The 23,142-nt window shown below is 36.8% G+C and overlaps 1 long non-coding RNA gene and 1 other non-coding gene across 2 annotated transcripts; both read left to right on the top strand.

Moving 5' to 3' along the window:
• Positions 1-5,185: 5,185 nt before the first annotated feature.
• LOC116076326 lies at positions 5,186-14,174 on the top strand. The gene is made up of 2 exons (XR_004112903.1): positions 5,186-5,268; positions 14,083-14,174. It is a non-coding gene; the product is annotated as an uncharacterized LOC116076326 (long non-coding RNA).
• Positions 14,175-21,517: 7,343 nt separating this feature from the next.
• On the top strand, positions 21,518-21,648 carry LOC116076619. Its single transcript, XR_004113026.1, has one exon. It is a non-coding gene; the product is annotated as a small nucleolar RNA SNORA17 (small nucleolar RNA).
• Positions 21,649-23,142: the final 1,494 nt, after the last annotated feature.

Here is a 23,142-nt window from a genome sequence, read left to right as displayed (position 1 = left end):
TACAATTTACTCAGAGCCAATTGATATTGATATAAATTGCCCAGGTAGGTAAGACAAATTGTCCTGTAACTAACTATTCATCCCTTATAATATATTCATAACTGCCTGTGGCTATTTAAAGTCACATGGAATCTGGATCGTCCTGTTCTTCTATCTTTCTTACCTCCTCTGTCCTCTCTCTGTCTCTGTCTCTGAAACTTCTAGCTCCACCTCCCTTTTCCCTGTCCAATCACAGGCTTCCAATGCATTAACATTTAAATTAATCGGGGGAAAACTCTGCTACAGTAATATGCTATATTTACACATTCTATGGATGTATTAAAATGTCACCTAGACTCTGTAAATATGCACAATTGTATGACTTAGAAATAACAAGTAAAAATAAAAGAAATTGATGTAAGTAAATAAATTATTATGGGTTTTTACAGAATAGCACAGAAAAATAATGTTTCAATATGGTCTAAATGTAAAGGTGTTTATGTAAAAAGTTGTACCTGGAAAGCAACAGATCAATAATATACTGAAACAACATAATATATAAGCAGTTGTCTGAATGTAATTGATGATGTTCTTGAATCCTGAGTGGTATGCTATTAATAGGTGTGCTGTGTATTACTGATTCTCTGCCTTTCCTTTCTAGGGTATAAAGGCAGTGCCACAAATATTCATGGATATTATTTAAAAGAAAAGAAGGAAATAAGAATTTAAAATGTGTAGTCAGGCTCCTGGCTCAACACAAGTGATCAAGCAACAACTGAAAATGGATTCATGATGGTCAGGAACAGGAAAGAGGTTGATTGATCAAGTAAGTAAAGAGAAGCTTCAGCTGGAAATATGACAGATACTTTTGGATTAATATGCTATTAACTGGAGCCAAAAGTTGTATCAGATTTAAAGATAAGGAATGCTCATTTCGTCTAGTTTCGATGATGAATTGGTAGGTAGAAGATAGACAATGGGTAACAGCTCTTGTTAAGCAAGACTAAGTACAAATCTCTATCCCTCACACTTAAAATTTAGGTATAGCAATAAGCACCTGTAGCAGCAGCATGAGCCCAGTGTGAGTTATAGATCTTGAGAGCTCACTGGAGAGTCAGTCTAACTGAAATAGTGAGCTTCCAGTTCTGTGAGATGCTGCCTGTGCCCTGGACCACTCTCCACCTGATCCTGCCTGCCCTTGGAACTCTGCTGCAAGCTCCTTTAACACCCTCCACCTGTGCCCTTCTGCTCCCCAAGAAATCATCTCTTCTAAATAGCACTTACCAATTGTCTGATATTGTCTGTCTGCAATCCTTGATCTGTTCGATTAGGTCTCCTTACATAAGATGTCTTTGTGCAGGCTCCAGGCATTTATATAGAGGTGGCTGCCACCATTCCTCTTGCAGTGAGAGACCCTATCTCAAGGGAAAATTGTGTGGAGCAACAGAGAAGGAGATCCAATATCCAGATTACATCCATGTGCACACACACACACACACACACACACACACACACACACATACACACACACACATGTGTAAAGTATTACTGTCAAAATGCACTATTAGAAGAAATTATTGTTTCTGTTAAACATCACACCATAAATATATGATAATTCTTGGACCCCAGGGAGAATAGAAACTATTCTATGGAATAATATTGAGAACATCTGTGGCATAATTATTACATTCAAAAAGATAACTTAATTCCCCTAACTATTAAAAACATTTAATTGTAATGCTTATATACTGGAAAAAGAAGCAAAGTCATTTATTTCCTTTCTTCCTCTCCATTATCATTGAAAAACATTAGTTCATGAAAAGAAAAACAGTCCTGTTTTAAGAATTATGGGTAGATATTATTGAAACCAGAAGTAATATAATATTACTTCTCCTTATTGGAGGGCAGTAATTTTTGATAAGTTCTCATACTCAAAGCTGGCCTGAAACTCATTATGTAGGGGAATTACTGATCCTCCTGCCTCTACATCCCAAGTGCTGAAATTATAAGGCTATAATATCACACTCAAATGTTTTTGATGATGTTTGGTAGTGACTGCTCAAGTATTTGTTTTTTAGTATTTACTAGTGACTCGTTATCCTGCTCATATTTTAAGTTTTTTTTTTCATCTAGGATGCTACCCCATGGAAATTTGTCCATTTCAAAGAGGAAACGATTATGTGAAAGATTATCAAGGCATAGCTCCTATGGGAAAGTGGTTCTAACTGGAGAGGAATGAGGCATTCAATACAAAGGAGAAATTGGGATGGGGGACAAATAATACTAATGTTATATGATAAAGACTCAAAAAAATATTATTTTATATTTACCTAAAATTATACCTAAGATATAACTGTGTGTACATACATCCTAAAGGTCTTGGACTGACAGTTACCACCACAAGAATCCAATAGACTAACAAACCCCCCAGTAACAAGCAGGAGAAAATGTCTTTCAAATGGTTGCCTAAGGTAATCCAAGTTACTGCCAAGACAATATGCATTATTGATGCAGTCCTTGATTGCTTCTCTGGGTTGAGGGTTGGCTCCTATTGTTAAAGACACTGCATGGCTAGGACACATATCCACTGAGTTGAGCTTAATATGACTTGAAAGCCACTTTCCTGCTGTCTAGTTTCCATAGTTTCAGAAAATACTGTACAAGCTAGTAAAGGAGGAAAGCAGTTAATCACATCTACCTGGATGCAATACCTGTGAACCACAAAACCTGCAGCACAACAAGACACGCAAAAAGGCGTAGTAAGTGGTACTCACATATCTGTGGAAAAAACAGCTTTACAATTCGACCTAAGACCCACTCCATAGGAGAGACATCTCGCCTGATCCTAGAAAGTAAGTCAGCTTCCCATAGCCAGTGAAGTTATAGAGTCTATAGTACAGACCTGAGAAAAGAAAGTAAATTAGCATAACAACATTCTAAGTCAAACATATCCACAGATAGGTGTAGCTCCTTATCCTTCATCTGATTAACCTTTCTTTACAGTGAATGAAGACTATTAGAGATAAAAAAAAAAAACCCACACACAACAGAATACAATTTAGAGCACCACAGATCCCAGAAAGCCAAGTCCCAATAAATAAACCTACAACACCGCATCTGCATGGCTCCGAGAACTATGACTCAGAGAACAACAAAAAAGAGGGTAGAAAGATTGTTAAGGCTTTGATGAGAATCCCAAGGAGTCTGATGTGAAATAGTCTTTATTAGAAATGACTATATGAACAAGACTGTAACAATGCTTATATCAATTGGGGAAATGTGGTGGTGTCATAGTCTTAGATAAAGAAATTAATGACCCCAGGGGGAAAAAAGAGAAAGTTAACTCTCTCGGAGATAAGGCCCTTACTATTATGCAGTACAGAATGGTCAGCCTTGAAACCATATGCATACCCACAATGAAGATAGGTATCTGCAGGGTATTTTATGTATATTTGTGAATAGAATACATTGTACACACATACAGATTGTATGTGTGTGTATGTGTATGCATGTGAGTGTGAGTTTTTATATGTGTGTAGCTATAATAATTAAAGAAAAAGAGACCATTAACTTGATAATGATGAATGGTGGAGGCTCCACTGAGGTAATTGGGAGAGGTGGGAGAGAGGAAAATAGGAAGGAAGTGATGTAACTCTATCAATGAAAACATATTGAAAAACCCAGTAAGAATGTGATTCCTTTTTGCACTCTTTGTTACATTGAGAGTATTTTTCTTGTTCAGCTTCACACATCAAGTTCCATTACAGTGACTGTTGTTGTGAGATAATTTATATAAATACATAGGAACATAATGAGTCTTGCAGTGAAATATTCTTATAATGCAATAACTATCTCTGTAGAATAAGATGCTGTAGTTGAAAAGTTAAGACTTTTGATATATATATATATATATATATATATATATATATATATAAAAATAAAAATGCAGACAAAAATGTAAAATATCTTAAATAGTAAAGCAGTCAATACTGATAAATACATAGATGCCATGTAAATCCTAATGTTTATTCCTTTCCTTCCCTGTACCCACCATTTACCTAGATAGCTGAGTTCCACTGGCCCCCTAGTGGTGATGGTCCAGATTATAGATTCCTCCACTCTGAGGGTATAAAAAGGAATTTTATTTCAGAAGCACTAAAGTGAAACATTTTCCTGTAAATGCCAAACTCCAGAAATATATTTTTAAATCTCCGTGTGGGAAGCAAGTAGAATTTTCCTCAGCCAATGTAGGGTTTCTTCTTGTACCCCTCAATAAAAGATATGTCAAGAGAAGATGACAAATTGGGATCGCACATGGTACATCATAATAACTCAGTACTTTTGCCACGCTGGATTTTGCAAAAGGTTGCAGATGACTCATAGCATGAAGTTCTGCAAGCCTTGCTATGTAGCTTGCTACTGCACCTTAATTTTGGATGGAGCCCCCTCTTCAGCAAACCCTTTTTGCTGGAAATCTGACATCTTTTTAAGGGGGCTGCCTAATTATCTCAATGGTACAGAGATATACTGAAGTCAAAGAAGTTTCCCCCTAAAGTGTATGTATACTTCTCTTTGACATCTCTTAGTAAGCTTTTTTTTCTTTGATAGTGAAGAAATCCTCCTAGCCCCAACATTAAGTGCAATTATAATATATATATATATATATATATATATATATATATGTATATTTGTATATATATATATATTATATTCCACAGAGCCTACTGTTTATCAGTTCTAAGTCACAGCAAACAGTATTTTCCAAAGATGTCTTAAGGAAAAAGACAGCACAAGGGATAGAATTGTCATAGCTCTCTGGTGCTAATGTGTATCTTGAGCTAATTTTTATGAGCTGGGGCCCAATAGTCCTCTAATGAATCATGAACATTCAGAATTTTGAACTATTGTTTTAAACACAATACAAATCTAAATACTTTATTCTCTAAAAGAGAATAAAGAATAAATTTAAATAAATCTAAATAATAAATTATGCTAATAGAAAATAATATTTAATCAATTAGAGATCTAACTAAATGATTACTTGGGAGACCTGAATACTCTGTGGTAGAAGAGGAATGGGAAGAGAGATAGTGAGCATGATTTTCCTCTGATTCACTGTATCCCAACCAGGGCATTATTGGCTCACAATGAACAGTGTGTGAAAAGAAATGGGGGAGAGAGGAAGTATGGGGAGAGGGAGAAAAGGAGGAGAGAGGTATAGATAGAGGGAAAGAAGGTGTTGATTTTTCTTGTTTATGTCGTGTGTTTTCAAATACAATATTACCTAAGGTAAAGAATACTTGTTTCCATTAATTTAGAGATGCTAAGGTATGTATTTTCCCATTTCCTTTTATTTTTTATAAAGAAACATATGATTAATTATCAACATTAAAGATCCAATCCAAACTTGTAAAGCTCAAATATACCACCATATAATTCTTGTGAACACATTTCTGATATTGTATACATGCACTGAAAAGCTGTGATAATTATTATGTGTCATTATAAAATCAAATATCTTTTAACACCTGTAGATGAACTAGTCTCACTGTAAAGTCATAGTGATATAGGAGTGGTCTTTACATTTCATTTAGTCTATTTTCAGGTTCTTGTCTGTACAAACTCAAATGTTTAGGTTTGTGCTGAAATTTCTGACTTTATAATATTTATGGTCTCTTGACCTCAGCAAATTTAAAGAATATATGACGCACACAGGCATATAACAGATTAAAAATCACAAATGCACATATATATGTTATTTATATGTATAGGCATATCCAAACATCCATATAAAATTTAAGTTCACAGTACTTTAGATATCTAATATTTTCCCAAGTACTTATATAATCATATAATTTAGAAATATTACTCACTTTGAAAAAAAGAAATGAAAAATACAAACTATATTATATTAAAAAGCTAACTAACAACTCTTTAAACTGTTTCTTTTGTACAATGTAATATAATTATGTCTTGAGAAACTATGTTAACACTCTAAATACTTAATAAAATCATAAATGTCAAGTATCTATGTATCTATTCAGGGCTACAATTAAACACAATCTTTTTTTTCTGCCTATTTTTTACTACATTTTTGTCTTAGAAATATTTTTTATTGGATATGTTATGCATTTACATTTCAAATGTTACTCCTTTTCCCAATTTCCCCTCCAGAATCCTCCCCTCTCCTATCTCCTTCCCCTGCTTGTTTGAGGATGCTCCCTCTCACACCCACCCACTCCCATCTTACTGCCCTAGCATCTCCCTACACTGGGAATGCTGGCCTTCACAGGACCAAGGATTTCTCCTCCTGTTGATGCCAGACAATGCCATCCTCTGCTACATATATATATATATATATCTGGAGCCATGTGTCCCTCCATGTGTACTCTTTGATTGGTGGTTTAGTCCCTGGGAGCTCTGGGAGGGGGGTATGGTTGGTTGATATTGTTGTTCTTCCTATGGGATTGCAAACCCCTTCAGCTCCTCCAGTCCTTTATCTAACTCCTCCATTGGGGACCTAGTGCTAAGTCCAATGGTTGACTGCATGTATTCATCTCTGTATTTGTCAAGCTCTGGCAGAGCCTCTCAGGAGACAGCTATAACAGGCTCCTGTCAGAAAGCATTTCTTGGCATCTGCAATAGTGTCTGGGTTTGGTGTCTGTATATGGAATGGATCTCCAGTGGGGCAGTTTCTGGATGGCCTTTCCTTCAGTCTCTGCTCCACACTTTGTCCTCATATTTCCTTTAGACAGGAGCCAAATTGTGGGTTAAGAATTTAGAGATGAGTGGGTAGCCCCATCCCCCAACCAGTAGTCTTGCCTAACTTCTGGATATGGTCTTCAAGTTCTCCCTTCCCTTTGTTAGGCGTTTCAGCTAGTGTTGTCCTTGTTGGGTCCTGGGAGCCTCTTGCTTTCCTGGCATCTGGGACTTGCTGATAGTTACCCCCAATTCCCCATCCCCCGTTGCTACACACCTCTGTTCAAATTCCTGACCTTCTATATATCATCCCCATCTTCTCTCCTACCTGATCTTGCTCCACTTCCCCCCCCCCACTCCTCTTTTCCTCCCAAGTCCCTCCTACGCTCTGCCTCCCATGAGTACTTTGTTCCCCTTTCTTAAAATTACTGAAACATCCACATTTTGGTTTTCCTTCTTCTTGAGCTTCATATGATCTGTGAAGTGTATCTTGGGTATTCCGAGCTTTGGGTCTAATATCCACTTATCAGTGAGTGCATACCATGTGTGTTCTTTTGTGACTGGGTGACCTCAGTTAGAGTGATATTTTCTAGTCCCATCCATTTGTGTAAGAATTTCATGAATTCATTGTTTTTAATAGCTGAATAGTACTCCATTGTGTAAATGTACCACATTTTCTGTATCCATTCCTCTGTTGAAGGGCATCTGGGTTCTTTCCAGCTTCTGGCTATTACAAATATGGCTGCTATGAACACAGTGCATTATGTGTCCTTGTTATATATTGGAGCATCTTCTGGGTATATACTTAGTAGTGGTATAGTTGGGTTCTCAGGTAGTACTACATCCAATTTTCTGAGAAACTGCTAGACTGATTTCCAGAGTGGTTGTACCAGCTTACAATTCCACCAAAAATGGAGAAGCATCTTCTTTCTCCACATCTTTACCAGCATTTGCTGTCACCTGAGGTTTTATCTTAGCCATTCTCTCTGGTGTAAGGTGGAATTTCAGGGTTGTTTTGATTTGCTTTTCCTGATGACTAAGGATGTTGAACATTTCTTTAGGAGCTTCTCAGCCACTTGATATTCCTCAGTTGAGAGTTCTTTGTTTATCTCTGTATTCCATTTTAATAGGGTTATTTGGTTCTCTGGAGTTCTTTGTATATATTGGAGATTAGCCTTCTATGGGATGTAATATTGGTAAAGGTCTTTTTGCAATGGACAGATCATGGAAACAGAAACTAAACAGAGACACAGTGAAACTAACAGAAAGTATGAACCAAATGTATTTAATATATATATATATATATAAAACATTTCATCCTAAAACAAAAGGATATACTTTCTTCTCAGCACCTTATGGTACCTTCTCCAAAACTGACCATATAATCAGTCACAAAACAGGCCTCATCAGATACAAGAAGATTGAAATAATCTCATGCATCCTATCAGACTAACGCTGGTCTTCAATAATGACAAAAACAACAGAAAGTCCACATACGCGTGAAAGCTAAACAACACTCTACTCAATGATAACTTGGTCAAGGAAGAAATATAGAAAGAAATTAAAGACTTTTTAGAATTTAGTGAATAGGAAGGCACATCATACCCAAACTTATGGGACACAATGAAAGCAGTGCTAGGAAGAAAATTCATAGCTCTGAGTGCCTCCAAAAAGAAACTGGAGAGAGCATACACTAGCAGCTTGACAACATACTGAAAGCTCTAGAAAAAAGGAAACAAACACACCCAAGAAAAGTAGACAGCAGGAAATAATCAAATTCAGGGTTGAAATCAACCAAGTAGAAACCAAAAGAACTACAGAAAGAAACAACAAAACCAGGAGCTGTGTTCTTTGAGAAAATCTACAAGATAGGTAAACCCTTACCCAGACTAACCAGAGGACACAGAGACAGTATTCAAATTAACAAAATCAAAAATGAAGAAGGAGACATAACAACAGAAACTGAGGAAATCCAAAAAATCATTAGATTTCACTAAAAAAGCCTATTCTCAGCAAAACTGGAAAATCTGGATGAAATGGAAAATTCTCTAGATAAACACGATCTTATTGGTATATAAAAATATTTTAAAGAGACAGAGTCATACATTGTGCTCCAATATGAAATTTTAAGTTAATATTTTAATCTAACATGTTACTACTTTGGTTTGCAAGTTTCCAAGAATGTCTTACAGAGTGATGGTTGTTACTGGGTAAGACGGGAAAGTCACACTTACATCAATAGACTCCTGGCATTGTACTCAGTGTCTTAGTTCCCTTATTCCAAACACTATGTGTCTGTGAATCAATTTACCCAACTGTAAAGTACTAATTAAAGCCCAGCATTGCTTTTTAGGCAATAGTGAGTGACTCATTTGTTGAACACTAGAAAAATTATTGACAACTATCCAAATTATTAAATGAGACAGAATATGTCAAGTCCTTCCTGATAGAGGATGTACTTTATAAGTAAGTGCTCATGATTATTATTATTATTATTATTATTATTATTATTATTATTATTACTGCTGTGATTTCTTCAAAGGGAGAGTGAGTCTGGACATGAGAGAGTGTGGTGCAAGGAAGTGTAGGAAGGGGACAGGCCATGAGAAAAGAGGAATAACTGATAACTACTTGCATTATGAAGAATGTTTTTCTGGGCAAAATTAAGTGCATGGAACAATTGCTGAATTTCACACTTTTTTTTTTTGGCCATTTTAGGTCACAGATTAGTTTGGTTCCTGGATAAAATTAGTTTTATTCTCCAAATAGGTTCTATCAGAAGTATAAATATAGATAAATGATTGATGAGAAATTAAAATTCTTACAGTTTCATGCACTTGGATAAGAATGCCAAAAAGATGTTTGAAAAATGAATTATAATTACTACCTTTTAAAATAAAGCAAAATGACTTTGTGAAATAGACATAAAGATGAAGTCTTACCACCGCAATTCTTCATTTGTTTTATTTTTTGTATTAAACTGCTATCTGAATATACCTTACAATGGATTGATTTTAAGGTAGCTACTGGTTCCCCTATTTCAGAAATCAGAAACATGCAACACTTTATAGTATTCCATGATGATCTCAAGAGTTGTGGGGTGTGAGCTAAATAGAACCTTTAGATTCTGCAAACCTGTATTCATGCTTCGCTATCATGTTTCCTGTTATTTCGACCAAAACAGGAGATTCAGAAATTTAGGACGTTTCAGAATAAACTAAGCAAAGATGAATGTCATTAAAACCATATAATCATTCTCAAGGTAAGCCATCTTTAGGAGGACTCTCAAGTCTGGAGGAAAAAAAATCATAAGGATTAAGGCCATAACCTAAAGAACAGGAGATGCATGGAGTGGATGCTTGCAGTGTCACTTTCATTAAAATAGTTACATGGAAATCAGTTAATAATAGTTTTTAAAAATAAAATTATACCTAAATGAACTAAATAAATAATTATTAGAAGAATAAGTAACACATAGACTCTGATAATGACATTTTTATAGGAGATCCATAAATGATTCATTCTAATTTTTTTAATTAATCATTTTAATCATTTGCATTTCAGATGGTATTTCCCTTCCCAGTTGGTTACCACTCCACAAACAACACATCCCATCCCCCTTCTCTCTCTACCTTCCCCTTTGCATCAAATGAAACTAATGGCTATTCAAAGGTTCTACATGAATTAGCTGAGTCACTATAAATCTTCCTAAGTAAATGTTTTTAAGAATTTAGTTCTATCAACTCCTGACCAACACAGATGCCAACTCACAACCAACCATCAGACTGAGCCCAGGGACCCCAATGGAAGAGCTAGGGGAAGAACTAAAGGATCTGAAGGGGATTGCAATCCCATAGGAAGAAAAATATCAACTAACTGGAGCACCCAGCGCTCCCAGGGACTAAACCACCAACCAAAGAGCACACATGGAGGGACTCAAGGCTCCAGATACATATATGACAGAGGATAGCTTTATCTGGATATACCCTTGGTCCTGTGGAGGGTTCATGCCCCAGCTAGATTGGTGAAACAGGAGTGATTGAATGGGTGGAAGAGCATCCTAATAGAGGCAAAGGGGAAGTAAGAGAGGGGGATGGGATGTAGTGTTTGTGGAGTGGAGTGGTAACCAACTGGGAAGGGAAATACCATTTGAAATGTAAATGATTAAAATGATTAATTAAAAAAAGAATTCAGTGAATGAATCATTTGTGGATCTCCTATAAAAATGTCATCATCAGAGTCTATTTATTACTTATTCTTCTAATAATTATTTTAATTCCTCTAATCCTTTCATAATAATTAACATTTTTGCACACAGACAATGAAAACCTACATCAGAGAAACACAAATACACACCACATTTTCTATAAACAGGACTGTTATGCATTACTATCTATGTCTGCGCACACTAAATTGTCTGAAGTTACATTAAAACAATTCCCAATTTGAAATGGTAACTGTGTCAGAGACTTCTCCAAGACAGTTGGCAAGTAAAAGATATGTTTTAAATTATCATCCTTCTCTTGTTTTTAAAGTGTTTTCCTTTGTGGAAAGGGTTTAACATTTTTAAAATAATAGAACTTACACAAATTGAGAATTTTAGAAACTTTTAGTCCAAAGTGGTATTACATTGATTTGATCTCATTAGTCGATAAATGTGTTCAGTGGTGCCCAGACAAACATGTATGGGTGGAAAAGGGTAGACAAATGTGGGGATGGAGAGATGGTTCAGTTGCTAAACCATTGCTTACTCTTTCAGAGGACCCACTTGAATTCCCAGTACCCATGTGGTAACTGACAGTCCTCTGTAATTCCAGTCCTTCTGCCTTTATGGGCACTAACTGCAATGGTACAAAGATATAAATAAAGACACTTACCCATGGGAACATATATTTAATACTTTTAAAAAGCAGGGAAAAAAAATCAGAGAATGATTTTGAAAGGGTTAATGGCTATAACTGAAACTTTTCAGTCATTACACAAAAAGGGTGAAGTTCTGTCTGCACTTTTAGTCCCTTCTCCTTCTCCATGAATAAGTTTTTGCTGTCTGACTCTCAACTTGCTTCCAAAAATCTTCTGTTCCTCTGTGGAGTATGAACAACTCTGGGTAGTTTGGTTTGATCAGTTGCACAATAGTCTGGTTTTTACAAGAGCTTGCAGCTTTCTACCTTCCTTTTGGTCCCTCTACCAATGTCATAGAGGGAACATGCTCATAAATGATCATAGAAGATGAATGAGAGTCACATGGAGAAGCCCTGCCTATAAAACCTGACTTTCAACTGACTCCCACTTGTGCTCATCAGTGCCATTTGCATTCTGGGATTGTTTAGTGGAGAGGAAGTGGTTATGGGGCAAGTCAAGTAGGAAGATAGCTCCATGGGTAGGCACTATTGATATGCAAGCACAGCATGAACATGCACATACTCACACTGACACACAAATATACACACACGTACTTACTCACTCGCAGAAAATCATAAACTCACACACAAGTACTAACTCACACACCCCACACTTACTCACAAACAGCAATATACACTATTCACACACAAACTATTCACACATATGCACACATATACTCACAGAGACTCACACACATATTCATTTGAATATACACACTCACACACACACACATGCACTTACAGAAACACATAGAATCACACACACTACATTTATTCACATACAGCCATATGTACTACTCACACCCAACTATTCACACACACAGAGAGAGAGAGAGAGAGAGAGAGAGAGAGAGAGAGAGACAGAGACAGAGACAGAGAGAGACAGAGAGAGACAGTGAGAAAGAGAGAGAGAGACTCATACATACTCATTTGCACATAAACTCAATTATAAAGCACACAGACACACACACACACCACAAACACATACATCTGTAAATCAGAGACAGCTTGCCAGAGTTGGTTCTCTCCTTTCAACATATGGGATCCAGGGATTGAAGCCAAGTCATTAAACTTGGCAGCAAGCACCTTTACCCACTGAACCATCTCATCAGCCTTCAACAGGTATTAAAGAGATCACAGGTGCAAGCCATCTGCTGACCAAGTTACCAGCAGATACTTTGTAAAACCAGTAATTGTCCTTCCTGCTTCTAAGAACCTCATTTACCAATAGAAGCTTAGGTTTCTAATCTTCCATACAAAATCTTAGTATTAGAATGACTACGAACAGTTTCCCCTTGACCATACATACACCTCACATCACATCTCCATGACGTTTTAACTATCCTTTGATGTCTGTCTCTTGGGTCAGTAGCATCTTATCATTCCACTGAGTTTGTCACATAGATGATTCATAATAGAATGTACTAATAATTTAATAAAAGGGGATTTGTAAAAGGCCCATGGGAATAATAGTTTGCCAACCAGAGAAACACGGCAGCCACAGCACAGGACTAAAGGCCAACTTGTCCATGCAGATTGAACTTGAAGTCACTGTCCTCTCATTTGTGCTTTTAGGGATGATGATGAACAGTCTGCAGGCCCTCATTAGTTTGTAAAAGCTCAATCACTTCTTCAAGCAGAATTCTCTCCAAAATTAATCATCACAATATGTGAAATTCACTTTATTATTTACAGATACTCATTTAACTGTAAATGCTTCAGTATGTGGCACGTCTTCAATGAACAGTTTTTGAAATTTTAAAATTTAATAAGTGTTTATCATCAAAGGTACAGAAATGAAGTTAATTTTTCAAATAAGGTGTATAAAATTTAGCACTATCTTCTATTTGTTTTATGTAGGATGTTATATTTTCTTTTCTGCTTATTATTTGGCCTTAGTTAAATTTCATTTATATATGGTTACTTAAATATATATTTAAAATAATTAAGCTACATGACATTATACTGTGTTTTATAATTAAAGTATCTTATTGTTTTGTGCAATCTTCATTTAACATTCTGTCTTCTTTCTTTTTTCACTCTTTTGTGTATGTGTATGTGTGTGTGTGTGTGTGTGTGTGTGTGTGTGTGTGTGTGCGCGCATGTGCATTGAGGGCCTCAGACTGTGCCACATGTTGTCCTGGAATTTAGTGTGTTTCTTAGACAGGTGTCCAGTATATGGATCTTCTCCTGCCTTGGTCTTCTGATCAATTATCTCCTTGTTGAGGAATGTGACAACCCTTCACTTCCTTATTTTTCTTACTGATTATTGTTTTTTAACCCAAAGTATATCCTAAATAAGTATTTTACTTACTGAACAGAAAAAAATCAGTGAAACTAAAACTAGTTTTATACGATTAGAAATCAGCGAAAAAAGTCACAATGTAAAAAACAAATATTTGATAGTATATCAATCTTGGTTCAAACAAAAAAATGTCTCCTGACAGATATTTATTCATAAAATATGATGATATCTAAATGGTCTGCTTGTTTTCCCTTTCAGGTGATATCAAATGAACAACTAATTATCATGGACGTTAATCTGGAAATTCAAACTCCAAGTGTATGATATACATCTTTTGCTTCTTTCTTAGACATAAACTGTAAGCATTACTTCTATCACTTCTTATGACTGTGAAGTTAAGTAGGAAATAGATTCCTTTGCATGTGCATCATCATACTCTTTACCCAGCCAGTGTTTACCTATTGCTTTGCTCTTCCATGTGTTAAACAAATCTTTGTTCCTCTGATTTCACCATGAATCAGGAAGATGCCAAGCACAGTAGATGAATTGAGATCCGGAAACTAGCTGCTGCTGTCAAAGTGTACCCACTGCTTGTCTGAAATGATCATTCCTCTTATCAACTAAAGACCCCTGCCCTCCACTACTAAGACCAGGCTTTGCTTAATGCATGGGGACTAACATGTTGAAAATGGGGTTTTCAGGTCCGGAATCAGTTCTAATACCTAACACATTGTGGACATGAAGCAACTTTGTTTATAGAGCTGGAGTCTAGTAGATGATTTTTAATTTCCCGCACTGTCAATCTACTATGTGACTATACTGTTTCCCTTTGTATTTTTTTTTTAATTTCTGATTTCAAAATATCATCGTATAAATCAGTGCTAGAAAAATATGCACACACCTCTGTGTGGCTTTCTTGTTATTGTTTGTAGGTATGCCTTGTTCTTTATTCCCAATTATGAATTCTTCAAGAAAATACTTCTATTTAGTCTCCAAACATCTCTAAGTTTGTGGGTAAAAATGAAAGAATGGGAATATACATTTGAGGATTGACAAGATGGCTTAGTTAGCAAGGGACATCAAGCCTTATGACCTAAACCCAGTCCTTGGAACCTAAAGGAGGAAGGGGAAAAAACCTAATTACCCTAAGCTCTTTTTTGACCAAACACACCATAAATAATACATACAATTTAGATAGGTAGATAGATAGATAGATAGATAGAGAATGTGATACTAATGAGTTTTATAAAATAAACTCATAAAGTCAATATTCAAAGGTTTAACCTTAGGAAACAATTAGAGATGGTGGCTATTTTGGCAGAGAAGCCACTTCTTTACTGTAGAACCAGTATGTGAGAAGTATATGGAACTGGAAAAGCCTACCCTTGCTTTCTGCCCAAGTGCAGGCATGAGCACATGAGCAGCTTGGTAGAGATCATAGATCGATACTCCCTGCTCAGCTATTGATTCTCAGTCCTTGATTCAGTGGCATGCCCTGCAAAACCCTGAAACAGAGTGCTCACAAGAAAAGACTTACTGAATTGCAAAAATCAAAATCTCAACCTAAGTCGTCTAATTCCACAAAAGAAAAGAAAAGATTGGTGCTTGTTAAGAGATCTTGATCTATATAAGAAATGGTAATTCTTGAGGAAAAGGGAAGGAGGCAATAGGCCATGGGACCAGGCTTACCATGTATTTCCAGTTTTGTGGAGGAAACAAAGCACTTTTGCTAGGTGTGGGCTGTTAGTGCATAAGCATGACTCAAGGTGACCATCTAGTATGGTTCAGGCTCTCAAGTTGCCTTTTGCTGAAATGCACATGCTCTAGTTCCCTTGACCTCATGGTGTGGCCAGTGCTTTCCAGTTTAGAGAGCCTCTGTTTATGAGGTTGAGCAAAGGAAGGCCACTGCCAAGAGCTAGGGAAACAGAAACTACTGAGGTTTCGAGGAACAGCCTTGATAATATCATGTGCTTGGGCCTCCCGTTCTTTCACAACTTCCTTCTTTAAGGTCTACTTCCTCAAAAAATAAGAAAATTCTCTTTAACTTCTTACTTTTCAAATAATCTCTGCCTACAGGAAGAAGACATAGAGGGATTTGTAGAGGCAAGTGGCATTGCCAAGATGCATGCATGGTTTCACCTAGCATCTTGCCTTCATTTAGTCTAGAGTTTTCTTTCTGTATCTGATTTTATTCCGACACAAATCGCTGAGAACAATGTTTCTTAAGTGCAGTTTTAAAGTCTTCAAAGTACATGATCTTATTTTAACATTTTGTAACACTTGTAAAGTACAGAATTTACCATTGGAATGACTACATGAAAGAAATGTATGGAGGGATGACCCAGAGTGGTGGAGCACAGACCAGAGTTCAGATTGCTCAGGAAAATTCCCTGACATAACTGTACAAAGCCAGAACCCAAAGAATAGTAGTATAACTATCTGTCTTTCTTGTTTACATCCAAATTGTCTTTAAAATTATTGTTTTTCTTAATTTTAGTTCTCAATTCATTAGGGCTAAATTCAATATAATAAGAACTAATCTCACTGAAAATAAAATTTCAAACATAAGGCATAAACATTGTACTTCAATTGTATAAATAAAAATTAATACAAATATTACACACCAATTGTAAACAATACCTTGTTAAATAACATTTACTATTTATTTGTAATAAAAAATGTTTCAAACATGGTAACATTCAAAGGAAGTCTGATTAGCTGTTTCTAGAAAATGTTGCTTTTGACTCCATCTTGACAGGCTTTCATTATTGCTAACTCCGGGCTTCTACAAGTGGATAGGGTCTCTACATCTGTGCCCTCCTCCTGAGAGGAGTTTCTCTTTGAAACACTCAAATTCATCAAGTATAACAGATTGCATTTTAAACAGTGTGTGTCAAATATTTCCTACCTTCTAGGATTCTCTCCTTTTATACAATGGAGCTATGATTTTTCACATTGAGTTTTTTGTCTTCTTGTCCTTGTAAGAGCCTGTAGGTAAAGCTAATCTCTTCCAATTAAAGTTTAATGAGAAAAAAAAGAAAGGAAAAAATCCGAGGTAACAGTTTCCATCTGTGGTTGTGCATAAAATATCTGCTTTTGGCAAGTAACTATATGCAAATTGAAAATTTGAGTGCAGTAAGAGTTACATAAGATATTTATATATGCCTAAAATAAGGATTGTCCCACTGTTCACCCATCTCTCTGTATTTGCAGTATCCAGGATCCCTGTAAGTACAGTTACCAATAGAATGAATTGACTTGATATTTGTATACTTATCTTGGCATTCATGAGAAGGGTATAAAATATGATTAGTCAGTAAACATTAACCAAAGATAAAACACTGCTTTTGGTAACATTGACTAGGTTCTTTATGTGGTTATCATTGTGTTCCTCCAGGACCCAACCATTAACACATACTTTCTGTTTAGTCTATATGTGTTTACTATAAGGAAAACTATCTATACTTATGACTCATGGGTTTACATTTAACAATGAATCTGAGAAGTCTCATGTGCAACTATTCAAAATTTTAACTCTTATTTCAGGAAAGAAATCATATAGCCTCTATCTGGACCATATCTCTCATTAGAATCAACTTAATATTAGGTTTCTGAAGCAGTGGTTACAATACGTCTAATATATTAACATCTCAAGGGGTTGTCATCTTGGGGAAGCCTCCCTCTTGAAGATGAATTATAGATTTGATAATGATCTTGACACTAAGTGAACAAAATCAATAAGAATATTGTGACAAGAGAGACCTCCCGAGTTGAACAATTCACAGTTGAAGTGCTATCAGGAGCTCTGCTACATTTAATACAGGAAGTTGGTGTTTGTGAATCAATACCTACTGCTTTGTTGTTGGCTAGCAAATGTCTCATCTCACTTCCTTACTATCTAGAAATTAAAGAAAGGAAGAGTGGTGAAAAACAGAGCCAGTTTTTGAGTATAAGGAAATGTTATACAATTTCCAGAGCACTCCATTTGTTTTTCTGTTTCTTTTGTTCTTTTTTTTCCTTTTAAAGTCAAGAGGGAGATATGATAAGTTTCCATTATCTTTTGAAGGGACAATATAAAGTTGTTTTTTTTAATCACTTTGTAGAAAATTATAGGTGCTCTTCACATTTCAATAACTTCTGAAGTGTACACTGTAACTTGTAAACCAGTCAGGCTGATTCTCTCTCTTGAGGGATGTAATTATGAATGATTGCTTCAAGTGAGAGAAGTAATTTGGAGGTGTATTTGCAGAAGAGCTATGTTGTATCTATGCAGACCTTCATTCTTTTCATATAGTTACAGAACTGAGCTGGGCTTTCCAAATCTCTGAGGAATTAGAGTCATCTCACTACCAGGAAATGTTCAGAAATGGAAAATCAAGCACTGAGAAGCTGAGGGAACCCTGGATGTTTATCTTTGGGGTCTGACGCAGGATGATGAATCTCATTTAAACTTACTGGGAGATTTGCCTGCCGGTGAGAACATGGATAAAGACTGTTCCCATTCCCAGATACACCCCTGGGAGCCATGACTAAGTGCCCGTGGAAGCAAGTGTGATACTGGTGGTCAGAGAAGAAGAATCGCTTCAATAGTGAACAGACACATATTTTATTCAGAGTTGAAATGAGTTAAACAGCTATTGAAATACAAGCAGGAATCTTAAGTATGTGCATTTTAGTAAATGAAAAATAATGTAATTTGCTCATTTGCACTGCCATTCAGAGTAATAGCATTTCCGATCAGGCAAACTGTGGATGCAGTGAAAAGAACCAGTGTTTCTGGGATAGAAGGAAAAACAGATGCACAGGTGGAATATAATGGGTTGAGGTCCTGGAACTATTTTCAAATCATTAGGGTGGATATGTTTTACTGTATATCTGCCAAGAGGATGCATAACACCAAGACCTTGGGAATAATAACAATAGGTGAATGTTGCTTCATTCTTGTAACAGAAGCAGGACTCAAGAATAAGAAAAATCTCCACTTAACAGTTCAGTGAACCCCAAACTTCTTTTAAATAGTTTCTTTTTGAAAGCACTGCAATGCTAGAGATATTATATAAGAAACATTGTATAAAGTAACTGAAAGTGATTCATACTGTAGGCTTCCTAACGCCAGGAGGTAGAAATCAGCCACAGAGTAGGCAGAGACACACGTTATGAGTGAGTAGACTGATGCTCTCTGGGCCAGGAGATGAAGAACAAATACTCTAGGGGGTACTTTCCACGCTCGCCCACCATTTATTTCTCATGGTTCCTACAGTGATCATCATGGGCAGTATTTTTCATCATCTATGTACCTGCTTTCCTGTAGTGTGGCTTGATTTAATCTGAGGCCTATCTACATCTCTAGCTAAGAACCAATTGCATGGAAAAGACCTTCATTTGGGGTATAGATGGGAATTGCATGACAGCTTTCCTCTGTCAGTTGTGCAAAACCAGAGAGGCTAAGAGGGAAAAGCAAAACTACACAGAAAACAAAACAAAACAAACAAACAAACAAACAAACAAAAAAACAGCAGACATGTGAAAGCAAAAGCCAATTTGTCTAAGCTGTCCGTCCCTCCCATTTCCATTAGCTACTTCTATTCTCTACCACCTCTGTCTCTCTTGTTTCCCTAAAGTGGTTTAGGTAGGTCACAGCTCAATCTCCAATTACTTCTATTAGGTAACTATCAGTTCATGGTTTTACATTTCCTAATATATTGAATATAGTACTACTAATATATCAAGTCTGCAGAGTCATAGAATTAACCAATAATATTCAAAAGGAGGAACTTGATGTGAAGCCAGATAAGAAATACATAATTATTGAGATTATCATTACTGCTGTTTACTTGTTCCTTACTATTGATATCTCAATGTTAGCACAAATTGACATTTAATTTCAATATTCCATGATTATTCCCAGAACAAAATATGTGTCAAAATGTGCACCAATTTCAAAAGCATATATTTTATCTTATAAAAAGGTTGAATATAAGTAGATTGTGCAGTTTTTTTTCTAGGAAAATGACCCCCTATGCTGTTTTGATGTAGGCAACAAGGTCTGAAGAAGCTTGTTAAGAAAGAATAGGAAGGCAAACTGCCAGTCTTATGTATTGTAACTATTACATAAATGGATAGGATGGTGACAGACAAGTTTCACATCAATGAGAGATAAATTTAAATATGAGAAAAGGCTATAATGAGCACAGTGATGATGGATTAGGTTTGAAGATGTCAGTGAAATTTCATGATTAATTGAATGCAGATACATTGAGTAAAAAATGTATAGCTAGTTATTTAGAAACATGTTAACCTAACTATATTCCCTTGATTAGTCAGTTATGAGTAGTTAATTATACATGTGTGTATATACACACACATACACACATACACACTAATAGTAGCAAGCACATCCTACCAGAGGCTCTCAAATGTGTAATCCTATTCTCAACTGAAAGATCCACAGAAACAATGGGATCTAGAAGTAGGCTCAGGGAAAGTGTGGGAAAGGTATCGTGCATTGCTGAAAAGTAGGAAGGTATTTACTGTGAGCCTTAGTCAGGATTTCTATTGCTGCAATGAAACACCATGACCAAGAAGCAAGCTGGAGAGGAAAAGGGTTTATTCAGCTTACACATCCACATTGCTGGACTTCAGGACTGGGACTGACATAGGACAGGAACCTGGAGGTAGCAGCTGATGCAGAGGCCGTGGAGGGCTGCTGCTTACTGGATTTCTTCACTTCGCTTTCTTATAGAACCCAGGACCACCAGCCCAGGAATGACTCCACTCATAGTGTGCTACAGCCACCCCCCCCCCACTTGACTGCTAATTGAGAAAATGCCTTTCAGCTGCATCTCATGGAGGCATTTCGTCAAGGGAGAGGCTTTTTTCTTTGTGATAACTCCAGCTTGTGTTAAGTTCACACACAAAACCAGCCAATGCACCATGTTGATAAAGAATAGTAGTGGGTCATAGAGGATATCTAAACACTTGTCCTACAGCCAAAGAGAATACAATTTGATCAATAAAGTGAATGAGATAGTCCTTGGTTATAGAACACAGCATAGAAGAAGTATGTTCATTAGAACATACTGATCTAAATTATTCAAATAATAAACAGGAGAGAGATAAATCTTGTATGATAAGAACTTAACAAAGTCACATAGGTACTCTGTCAAAAAGGAAATTGTGCATAATTCATCCCTTTCTATATTTGGGCTGAGTAGATTACTTCATTGCAAGTGCAGTATGGGAAGGAGGCAAAGGTGAGACAAAAACATCAGTAGTCAAAAGCCATGTCATAGGTACACAGGATAGGGTAAAAATGTAAACTATTCTCTGCCACCACTCTTCATGGGGAGGATTATTTTTTAAATGCCATTTTAGGTTTACAATACAACATTTTTTATGTCAAAATAGTCAAGATTGTCGAAACCAGAATAAAAATCTGAGAGATGGGTATGACTTATTTAGTTAAACACTTGTTATGGAAACATGAAGACCTGAATTTGTTTTCCAGGACTCAAATTAACAAGTTGCCAGAGCACTATGTGTCTACAGTCTCTATGCTGGGAAAGCAGAGACAGGAAGATTCTATCAAGACTTTCTTGCCATCTTCCTAATAGTCTACTTAACCAATATATCATAATCAATTGATCTATCAGCTTTGAGGTTCAAGTGAAAACCTCAAAGTTAAAAAGGTGAAGCAGCCTCTAGAGGCATTGCAAGTATGGTTAATGGGTTACTGTGTTACATGCATGTCAGTAGAGGGGAAAGTCTATGCCTATACACAGTGCTCTGAACTATGAACATCTGAATGATTACTAGCCTAACACTCCTTGACAAAAGCAAGCTGGTACCAGGCGTCCCTGACAGGGACCTAGTCTGAGACAACCCCCAGACCAGGACGGGCTCCCAAGGCAGGGAGGGAGCCTAAGACTAGAAGAACCCCTACTGATATCATAGGCCTGGGCAAGAGTGAGCCCCCAGAGCACAACCTATCACATGACCAATCAGGTGGGCAGGGCAAAGAGCCAGCTAGGAGCTCCCAGACACACAACCCACCATATGACCACCAGATCGGTGCCCGTGTGGTAACACAAGAGTAGGGCATAGCACTACAGAGATGACCTCAAATGCTCAGAGACTCCAGGTAAGTGGTGGAGAAATGGTAGAGAATGAAATTGAAGGATGTGGGCACAATGAAGAGAGGCACAGCTGGAGACTTGAGGGGAGTGAAGAACAGCTTGATGTGAGTAGGTGATTGGTGTCCTCTGGAACCATGGTGGGTTGTTGGCCTATGCAGCTATCAGGAGTGACATCTGAGTACATGGTCATGCAGCAACAGGGCTCTATTACCACCAAAGGCCAGGCAGACATCCTTGGTCTGGGCTGACATCCAGAAACTTGTTAATGTCTAAGGGCTCCACCCTTTACCTGGGCATGGAAAAGAAGTTCCCGAAGACATAAGAGCAGGAGAGCTGTCTAGAACCCTCGCCTGCATTCAGGAGAGCAGGCCCTATGCCTCACATAGGCAGTAGAGTTCCACCAATGGAGGGGTGTAGACCAAAGAGATTCAGAGAGGAGTTATTAAACTAAGGGGAGTGGTATGGAGCTCACATTCCTCTGAGAATGGCCAAAAGAGTTAGAGTAAACATCCTAGGTTAGGAGCATGCTTTGAAAGTCCTTGGAGGCTAAAGAGCAGAATGATAGAGACAGTGGGACAGGAAAATCAATAGGATTGAACTTTCAACATGTGAGTAGAATGTTCTTCCTCCATCTGAATGTTTTATTTCCCATTTAATAATACATAAGAGACAGGTGATAATATTAACATTGAATAGTAGTTTATATTCAGAATATCAGTTACCTCTCTGTAGGTTGCTACGGTGCAAATTCATAGCATTTCTTGAGTAAAATGTAAAATCTTTGAAGTTGTGTATTACATGTCTTTTGCTTTCAGTAGTATTTGCTCTTCTTAATTATAAAATTGTCCTTATATCCAGAAATGAAAACAAAAGAGGGAAAATTTTCATTTAGAATGCATAGTGTTCCAGGATAATATTATGCTAATCCATACTTGAAATACCCCTGATAAAAATGATATTAGTTGCCACTTCATACACTTGGGCCAAGAAGGTCCAAGATAATGGATATCTTTTCTACATCACATGAGAAATTTATTTTAAAAATCTTAAATTTTGCTGGGCTGTGGTGGCACATGCCTTTAATCTAAGCACTTGTGAGGCAGAGGCAAGCAGATGTCTGAGTTCGAGACCAGCATGGTCTACAGAGTGAGTTCCAGGACAGCCAGGGCTATACAGAGAAACC

The sequence above is a fragment of the Mastomys coucha genome, unplaced genomic scaffold (assembly GCF_008632895.1).
Source record: "Mastomys coucha isolate ucsf_1 unplaced genomic scaffold, UCSF_Mcou_1 pScaffold4, whole genome shotgun sequence".
Taxonomy (NCBI): Eukaryota; Metazoa; Chordata; class Mammalia; order Rodentia; family Muridae; genus Mastomys; species Mastomys coucha.
The sequence above is the reverse complement of the archived record's forward strand: the minus strand, read 5'-3'. Positions and strand labels throughout refer to the sequence as shown.